Here is a 9,331-nt window from a genome sequence, read left to right on the forward strand (position 1 = left end):
TGACTTTGTGATCTTTCTGCCCCAGCCTTTCAACATCTCAGTAGCTGAGATGACAAGTCTGAGCCACCAGGCCCTCCTCAACCATTCTTTCTTCCATGTCACAGCACACATGCCCTTCCTCCTGAAAACCTCCCTAACTGTGCAGCCTCGGCTGCCCTCTCCTCCTTTGGAATCCCCCACTTCCTGCTGTATTTGGTGCTTCATGTACAAGAGGCAAGCCCCCTGCCGTAGCTAAATACTGTTCCTCCATTACTACAAATTACCTTTCTCGTGGAAAAATGGGAATGTTGTCTTCATAGAGACAGTAACAGTTTTGAAACACTGCTTTATGCTTGAGAAAAGCTGGCAAGAACGGATTTTGTGAACCCACATAGCATTTTACCATTGAGCATGTGGTTAACACACGGCCATAGTCCCAGAACTTGGGAAGCCAAGACAGAAGACTCATTTACTTAAGCTGGCCTGAGTCAAGAAAACTCTATCTCAAAAAAAAAAAAAAAAAAAAAAAATTACTCTGTTGAAGCGTGCTTTAAGCAGAGAGGTCCCAACTTATAGTCCGCTTTACTTCATGGTTTTTTTTTCCTTTTAAGATATTGAAAGATATATATTCTTCATTACAACCATGAATGTCTGTGTGTGGGGCACAGTGCTGTTTTTGGGGTAGAGGAAATGAAGTGCCAAGACCATGTCTCGATTAACTGGAAAACTCTTCTAGCCCCTTTACCTTTTTATATGCCCCACTTCTTTCTGTTCTATTTGAACTGGCATGGAAATATGGTGTTTCTGCCAAATGAGTATGTTGAAATGAGAAATTTAACTTTTTTTCCCAGCCAGAAGAGTGTCGATGTTGATCTGCGGAGAAATCAATGCTGAGAGGTATCCCATTGGGCCCTATCACAAGGAAAGCACAGAGAGAGGGGGCGAGGATGCATTGCCTGACAGCTCCAACAAATGTGCTTTACTTGAAACCATCGCAAAATGATTGTCTTCTCAAATGAAGCAAGTGCATGTCTGGGAGCCTAACAGTACAGCAAGTTCTGAGACTGTTCTAAACCCCATATCTATCCAAAGACATGGGCAGAGATACTCACACAGACACAGCCACCACACACACACACACAGAGAGAGAGAGAGAGAGAGGAGAGAAAATAAAGACACACAACACCACATATAGCTCAGGCTGAGGGGGCAGATTAGTTGCTGACCACTTGCCTGGCATTCGAAGTGTTGGTTTTGATCCCTGTCACCTCATAAACCAGGTGTGATGGAGGGAAGTGGAGACAGGGGATCAGAAGTTCAAGATCATCCTCAGCTACACAGTAATTTCCAGAAAATCCTGCCTTAAAAAAAGAAAAAGAAAAAGAAAAAGGAGCAAGAAACCAAAAAACAAAACAAAACCTCTGTGGCCAGTAAGACGACACATGAGCACATCAAGCAATGGAGCTCGCTACCAAGCCCGGTGACCCTAGTTTGGTGCGGCGCAAAAGAGCCAACTCTCTTAAGTTGTCCTTTGACAAATGTGCCCCCCACCACAAATAAAGAAATATAATTTAAAAATAAAACAAAACTTGGAAACCAAGTTTGGTGGCTCACAATGTAAGCCTGGCTCTTTGGGAGACTAAAGGGGTGAGGCAGGATTTTTTCAGATCTGAGGTCTGGCTGGAGCACCAAGTGAGACTCATAATTGAGACTGTCTTCTCAGATGACTCTAGACTGTGTTGTGCTTACAATTAACAGGAACCATCATAACTAAAGATCGGGTATCACAAGCTAGTCCAGCCACTGAATCAGTCATTCTGTTATTTGTTGGTTTTGTTTATATTGTTTTTTAAGGACTGGAGTTCACATAGCCCAGTCTGGTGTTAAATTCCCTAGGGTGTCAAAATCCCAGTCTCTGTTTTCTGAGCACTGGGATTATAGGAATACATAACCATGCCTGGCTGGGTCTGATTATTTTTCTTTTAAAAAAAAATAGTTTTTATGGTGCTGGAGAGATGGCTCAGTGGTTAAGAGCATTTGCTGCTCTTCCAGAGGACCCTATTCAGTTCCCAGAACCCACATCAGGTGGCTCACAACTGCTTATGACTTCAGCTCCAGAGCATTCGGCGACCTCTTTCGGCCTCCACAGGCACCAACACACATGCAGTACACACACACACACACACACATAGTCACATAAATAAGAATAAAAAATTTTTCAGCATTGTCCATTAAAAGCCAAGTGTCATATGGGTCATGTGTTAAGTATACATGTATGAGTTAGTCTAAAAGCAATGACATCTAAATAGCCAGAAACACACCAGTGCTGGGAACATGGCCTCTAAATATTGTCCAATAAAAGAGACTATGACTCCAAGGAGCAATGACTAACACAGGACTACAGTCTGAAAATACAAGGTGGGCCTCAAGCATCTTACAATTCCAGCAAGGAAATAAAGCAGATAGAATTGCTAGAAAGTGAGAGCTAGTCAAAGCACATGGGAATGAATAAAAAAGAAATCACACTGACCAATGCTGGGATTTTTACAAAGAGAAAAGATAGCATTGGATTATAACACAAATTATAAAATAAATACACATGACCGGATGTTAATATGATTCTTTTCTTTCTTTTTGAGACTGGCCTTGTGTGTTCTATGTTATTTGCTATGCATCTGAGGCTGGTCTTGCCCTTCAGATCCTCCTGCCTCTACCTGCCCAGAGCTGGGATTACAGGCGTGAGCCACCTCATCCATTAACTAGCTTTCCTTACAGATTTCCAAACCCTAGGCAGATACTTTTTGTTGTTTGTTTGTTGTGACAGGGTCTCATGTAGTCTCATCTAGGCTGGTCTCGAATTCCGGATCCTCCTGTCTCTGCTCTTGGAATGTTGGGATTAAAGGCTGCACCACTGTGCCTGGTGTAAACAGATAAGTCCTCTCCAGAAGTCCCAGGTTGATTCCCAAACCCTTTTCCTCTGCCTTGAGAAGGGCTAGACACAGGCACTTGTGTCCAAAGAGCAGGTTAGAGAAAGGAGAAGATAGTGGTTCAACCACAATGGAAGACCCTGTCCCACGTTCAGCTTACTAACGTCTCACTCCCTGTCAGGAGACTACCACATGGCCTCTGGGATCTTACTGAACCCCAGGCTAGTGACGAGAGAAATATCAGACAAACAGATGTACGGGCATTTTTGCAGGCAATTCGTCTAACACTTCTCGGGACTCATAACAGGTAAGAGCAGACAAAGGCCAACATGGCAAACAGATGCAACTGTGAGGCTCCTGGTGACAGGGGAGGGGGAACATAACAGGAAAAAGACAGTGGAATACAAATATATCTAGAATTTGTTTAGCAAAAATCCACCCGTGTCAACTTCTTGGTTCCAAACATGACTCTATCTTATAAGATATTAACAAAGGGAAGAACTGTGTGAGCAGGAGAGCCGATTCTGTATCTTCACTATGGCTTGTTTGTAGCTCAGGCTGAACCTACCTGAGGCTATCTGCAAACTTAGAATTCTCTTGTGTCAGCTTCCCAGGGCATCGCACTCCCGGCTGGCTTTCTTTGCAGTATCTTATAGATATGAAACTATTAAAAAAACAAACAATAGTATCAAAATGCATTGAACTTAGAACCAAACTTTATTTTTATTTTTGAGGCAGACTCTTCTCTGTAGCTCAGGCTGACCTAGAATTCGCTATGTCGTCCACATTAGCTCTTAACTTGCAGTGCTCCTGCTTCAGATCCCTGCAGCAGCCACGAGTCAACAAAACTAACATTTTCATAAACACTGAATTTTAAAACTCTTAAATTATGATTAATAACTTCATGAAGACTAAAACCAGGTTAAGTAAGTCTGACCTAATCCAGTCTGGGCTACGATATGGGTACTCTGTCTTAATAAAAAAGAAAAAAAAAAAAAAAACTGGAGAGATGGCTGAGCAGTTAAGAGTGCATACTGCTTTTGCAGAGTGCCTGGTTTTAGTTGCCAGCACCATGTTGGATGTCTCACAACTACAGAGAAACCAATGCCTTTGCTAACAGTGACGCTACAGAAGCCACTGGCTTTTCTGAGCCTCAGTCTTTCATGTGTAAAATGAGGATAGGGCGCTATTGGCTCAAACTCACACTCTTTGGCCAAGCTTTAGCAGGAGTGAGAAAAGCCTTTCCCCGTGTAAAGGCTCACAACCACTTCTGACAACACTAGTTCTGGAGTCGATGCTCTCTCCTTGCCTCGGCCGATGCCCACGCATTGGACATACATATACTCCTAAAATAAAATAAATAAATATATTTTAAAAATTCTTCCAGGGCTGGAAAGATGGCTCAGTGGTTAGGAACGCATACTGCTCTTCCAGAGGACTTAAATTCACATCCTGGCACCCACGTCAGGTGGCTTGCAATCACCTGTAATCTAGCCCCAGGGGAACCAACACCTCCGGTGTCTTTTCACACATGTACATACGTACAGACATATGCATGAGGAAAAGTAAATCTTAAAAATTACACATTTTAATATAACACGATTCAAAGAGTTGCTAATTTGATGCACACTGAGAAATGACAGCAGGAAAAATAGGAAAGTCTTTGTTCTCTGTAATTAAGACATTTCTTTCCCCGAGACACATTTCTTTAAGAACAGAAAAATTGCACATGAACAGTTAAAAACTGCAGTTCACACCACACTGAGGCCTGGCTTCGGAGGTGCTGAGGCGCGTCCGTCCGCTGGCCCAAGTGTGCGATCCCGAGGCTGCAGGGATCAACCCACGCCGCTGCCAGAATCACGTTTGATGGTGAGTTCCTGTGCGGCGGTTGTGAGGTCAGAGACCTTTCACCGTTGCCGAAGCTTTTTCCACCTTTACCTTCAGCTCTGGTACCTCCACGTGACGCCCCGAGCTGCCCTTTTTATTAGCTGTGCTCTAGGGAACCAACGTCTAAAACTGGAATCCCTGCAAGGGGAGACGCAGGGTGCAGGCCCGACGGCACGGTAGTGTTAACACGCGACCCTGACTCTCCCCGGACTTACGATGTGGATGGAAGCCAGCACCTCCACCCTCCCCGCCAGCGGGGACCTTCTCCGCCGCTGAGGTCAAGGAGTCACTGAGGCCTGGGAGGGAGGGGGTCAGATTTTATCTTTAGATTTAATTAACTCATTCAGGAGTGTTGGAGCCTGGGGAAATACATTAGCCAGACTTGGAAATCAATTTAGGAAGTCCCCAAAGTGTTTGCTGCGCGAGAGCACAACTGGCTCCCTCCCCGGGGATGTCATTAAGATGACTCTTCTGCTGGCCACAGAGTTCCTTATCCTCGGCTTCCTAGAAACTGCCTTTTTCCTTCTGTTGTCATGACAGCTCCACTACGTCTCCGTAGCGTCCAAACTTCAGCGTGGGTGAAAATCTAGGAAGGAAACGTTAACGGAGAAGGGGCCCGCGGCTTTGGACGAGCACAGAAAGCATGCTAATCTCCTCGGAAGCGCGCTAACTCCACGGTGGGAGGGGGGAAGGGCTTGCATTCCTAAGGACTTCAGCCCTTTGGGTCTGTGGGGGTGAATTTCAATACGTCCATCTCAGAAGCTACCGATGTTGTGGAGGTTTTCACTGGAAAAAGAAAAATTGCTCAGAGCTTATCATTTTTGTGTCCCTTTGAGGAGCTCTTCACAGGCTGTTTGCTTTTCTTCCACAGTGAGGAAGGCACAGTGATCTTGGTAACCATGCGTGCATCACACTCAGGCCTGCTGTTTCCCTCTCTACTGATCTTCAGAGATTTGAGCCTGAAACTCGCTGCCGAAACTTCCTGCCCAATGACTTCCCGTGTAAACAAAAACAGCTCATCCAGATCCAAGTGAAAACCACAAACATCTCCAACAGCCTATACCATTCATTCTTTCTGAAGGGACAGTTGAAATATTCCCATCAGACTCTGAACCTCCTAATCTATGATTCTTAAAATTCTTATCATATAAGCTTTTGAACCAAGTTTAGCCTCATTTAAAAAAAAGACTGAAGAAGAAAGAAAAAGGCTGTTGGGGCCACACAAACACAACCGTCTCTTTCATCTACGTGCTTTGAAGGAAAAGTTACAGACGTTATGGATTCCACAGTCAGAAGGAGCCACCTTTGATAGTGGAATGTTTTTAATTATTTAAAATACTTTCACAGCAAGAGCTCACAGTGGGATGGTTTCTCAAAGTATTACTGGAATCTCCCTGCAGGTAACCATGTCACTGTGTGAAAGCCATTGATTAAACAACCTGGCATGAGGTAAAATGTGTGCTCCCCAGGGAGGAGGCCGCCCTGAGTCGTCAAAGCCTCCCTCACTTTCACTGCTGAGAAAGTGAAGTGCTCCAACATCCACCCCAGCCTCGCCACAGCGCTTCCAGGGTCAAGGAGAGAGGTACATACCCCAGGCACAAAGCTGCATTTTTATCTTTTAAAAAGACAGTTAAAGAGTAATATTTTCCAGCTGACAATTAGGAGTAGCTTCAAAAACTTCATGGAAATACAATGCACAATTTCTCCTCTCCCTTGGAAAACCGTTTTCGCGTATAGATAGGCAACTGCTATCCTAGGACTCTTTTTTTTTTTTCTTTTTGTTTTTGACTGCACTCATTTAAAAAAAATAAATAAGAAAGCAAAGGCTTAAAATAAGGTCAAAGTTGAGAGCTGGCCAAGCTCACCAGGCATTCCTTTCAATTTAGATACTGGATAAGAGCACAAACAACTCTGTGTTTGTTCTTTCTGCCTGCCCCCCCCCCCTTCTTTCTTCCTTCTTGCCTGACATATTTAGCAATACTATGTGCAAGATTTATATTAAATCCTTGGGATAGTTCTTCAGATCAGTCTGTGGAAAAGGACAAGCAATTAACTTGCTCACTTATTCGTTCACTGAGGGTGAAGTACCTCCACGTGCGCCCTGCATTGTAACTACAAAAACCCTGTAGCTACCATGGGCCCTAGGAGCACGCTGGTGCTGTGGCGCCAAATAAAAAGGGGATGATAGTCTTGTCCTCCGTTTCTTTGTTTGCCTATGATTTGAAATACATAGTGATAGTAAATAAAACTGTGTTTAAATGATCTCTGCCATCCTTGTGAAGTACTCATAAGGTATTTCCGAATTTTCATCCTTCTGCTGTAATAAAATATTTTGACCAGAGCTAAATTTGGTAGGAATGGTTTGTTTTTGCGGGAATGTTTTACTTTGGCTTACAATTCCAGGTTACGGTCTGTTACTGTGAAGAAGTCAAGGCTGGAACTTAAACTGCCGCATCTTCAGTTAAGAGCAAAGAAAGAATAAATGCGCCTTTGCTTGCTTTTATCCAGTTTCTTCTTCCATGACTTGTTAGGGAATGGTGCTGCCCACAGTGGGCTGGGTCTGCCTAGGTGGAGTAGTAAGACAATTTCCCTTCCCTACGCATGCTTACAGGCCAGCCTGATGGAGGCATTTCCTCAACTAAGGCCTCTCCTCAAGTCAATACAGGAATTGTCCAATTGTCAGTCAGAACCAACCAGCATGGGCACTGCAGATTATCAACTAAATGACATGAAACACTCCACTAATGTTTTATGTCAAAGACAAGAAATTCTGAAAGTTTCACAGAGAATATTTAGAAATATTTCTATTATTATGTAACTTTCTTGCCTGAAAGATATCCTGTTATAATCCCCACCTTCGCCTACTTACACATGAAAAGATTAGTTTTTAACTCGTCTAAGTGCTGAATGTAAGAGGGTTTTGTCACAAGTATATAAGAAAAGCTGGAGAGCGGCTCAGGGGGGTACATAGAATAAAGCTTATCATGCTCAAGGCCCTCGTTTTGCTTGTTTGTTTAGTGTTTCTCGTTGTTTGTTTTTTGAAACAGTTACAGAACTCACCATGTAGCCCAGACAGGCCTCCAACTCATGACTCCTGCTGCCTTTATTTCTGGTGCTAGAATCACAGGTCTGAACCACCACGCCCAGCCACCATCTTTTTAATTTTTTTATTTTGTTTTGTGGGATATATCTTTTTCTGTTATGCTAGCCATTCAAATCAAGTACCAAAATTAATTGGTAGAACAAGACTCACAAAGATTTAATTTATTTTGCTTCTCAATGCTTCCTCTTACCCAATGGTCCTTCAGTCCTAAACCAAGACTTGAAAGTTTGATGAAATATTTAATGTCTCAGTAAAGTAAGAAGAAATATTTTTAAAAATAATGGTTTAAATTATTAAATGTTAATGACTTTAATATTTAATAATTTAATAATTACAAAAATTTATAGCCATCAATACTCATAGTGTTGAAGAATAACAGCTGAAATTTGTGAGTTAAAGATGTTGCTTAAGAAACTAAGTTATGGGAAGTGAGATAAAGAAGAAAAATAATGATAGCAGCATTTTCTCTGAAGATAGCAGAAATGAGCAGGGAAAAAATGTGTTAATAAAAATGATCAACAAAAATGAACTGTTTGCTAACATTAGAATCATTAACTCTCTGACAAGCATAACCAAGAAAACTAACACCAGGACAGACAATGAGGCATAGCAAGCATTGAGATGTAGCTTAGTTGATGAAGTACTTAGCATTCACTAAGTCTTGGGTTGATCCCAGTATAACACACACATACATACACACACACACATACACACACAACTGTAACCCCCACACTGGGGAGGTGGAGGCTGGAGGATTGGGAGCTGAAAGTTATTCTTGCCCTTGCCTGTATGGAAAATACAGGTAGGCAGATCTATGAGTTCAAAGCCAGCTTCATCTACACAGTGAGTCCCTATCTTTTTTTTAAGATTTATTTATATATTATTTATACAGTATTCTGCCTGCATTTGTGTCTGCAGGCCAGAAGAGGGCACCAGATCTCATAGATGGTTTTGATCCAGTACGTGGTTGCTGGGAATTGAACTCAGGATCTTTGGAAGAATAGCCAGTGCCTTTAACCTTTGAGCCATCTCTCCAGCCCATGAGTCCCTATCTAAAAAATAAAAGTAGAAAAATTTAAAAAAAAAACATGATTTAATAGCATTATGTAAAATTTTATGATGATAAATTTCAGTTTCTAAGTGAAACATGCACATTACCAAATGAAAGTGACTAAAACTAGTTCCAAATGCAACAGGAAATCCTAATAGGTTAGCAAGGCATGGTGGATTATATCTAAATCCAGCACTGGGCAGGCCAAGGAGAAGGATTGCCAAAAGCTGAAGGCCCACCTGGACTACACAGTGAGTTCTAGGACAGCCGAGTCTTCAAAGTGAGATTCTATTCAGAGAAAAAAGACAAAACAACAACAACAAAAAATCTCAACTATTTTATATAAATTAAAGAAACTGAATCAGAAAGACATTAAAAATGAAA

Source organism: Meriones unguiculatus, chromosome 2 (genome assembly GCF_030254825.1).
Source record: "Meriones unguiculatus strain TT.TT164.6M chromosome 2, Bangor_MerUng_6.1, whole genome shotgun sequence".
NCBI classification, from domain to species: domain Eukaryota; kingdom Metazoa; phylum Chordata; class Mammalia; order Rodentia; family Muridae; genus Meriones; species Meriones unguiculatus.